We start from the raw sequence: 850 nt of genomic DNA on the forward strand, positions 1-850 counted from the left end.
GAGAAATCATATTGACTTGCTGAGTCAATATTTTGTTCTGAGCCAATATGGCATTCAGAGTATCAACTTCAAGAACTCCCTTCTTCATAGGCGTCCCATTACTCACAGGATTCCTCTCAGAAGTGTACATGAACTGGTTATTGGCAACCATGTCAATGAGTTCTTGAGCTTCTGCAGGCATTTTCTTTAGGTGAATGGATCCACCTGCAGAAGTATCCAATGACATCTTTGATAGCTCAGATAAACCATCATAGAAGATATCCAGGATGGTCCATTCTGAAAGCATGTCAGAAGGACACTTTTTGGTCAGCTGCTTGTATCTTTCCCAAGCTTCATAGAGGGATTCACCTTCTTTCTGTCTGAAGGTTTGAACATCAGCTCTAAGCTTGCTCAGCTTTTGAGGAGGAAATAACTTGGCAAAGAAAGCCGTGACCAGCTTATCCCAAGAGTTCAGGCTGTCTTTGGGTTGAGAGTCCAACCATATTCTAGCTCTGTCTCTTACAGCAAAAGGGAAAAGCATAAGCCTGTAGACTTCAGGATCTACTCCATTAGTCTTAACAGTATCACAGATCTGCAAGAATTCAGTTAAGAACTGAAAAGGATCTTCAGATGGAAGTCCATGAAACTTGCAGTTCTGCTGCATCAGAGAAACTAGCTGAGGTTTCAGCTCAAAGTTGTTTGCTCCAATGGCATGAATGGAGATGCTTCTTTCATGTAAATTGGAATTTGGTGCAGTAAAGTCACCAAGCATTCTCCTTGCATTATTGTTGTTGGGTTCGGCTGCCATCTCCTTTACTTGTTCGAAATTTTCAATAAGGTTGTCTCTGGATTGTTGTAATTTAGCTTCTCT

The 850-nt window shown here is 41.3% G+C and overlaps 1 non-coding gene across 1 annotated transcript; it reads left to right on the forward strand.

Annotated features, from left to right (window-relative positions):
* Window positions 1–280: 280 nt before the first annotated feature.
* LOC112787674 (small nucleolar RNA R71) lies at window positions 281–388 on the forward strand. Its single transcript, XR_003195074.1, has one exon. It is a non-coding gene; the product is annotated as a small nucleolar RNA R71 (small nucleolar RNA).
* Window positions 389–850: the final 462 nt, after the last annotated feature.

This window comes from Arachis hypogaea, chromosome 20 (assembly GCF_003086295.3).
Source record: "Arachis hypogaea cultivar Tifrunner chromosome 20, arahy.Tifrunner.gnm2.J5K5, whole genome shotgun sequence".
NCBI classification, from domain to species: domain Eukaryota; kingdom Viridiplantae; phylum Streptophyta; class Magnoliopsida; order Fabales; family Fabaceae; genus Arachis; species Arachis hypogaea.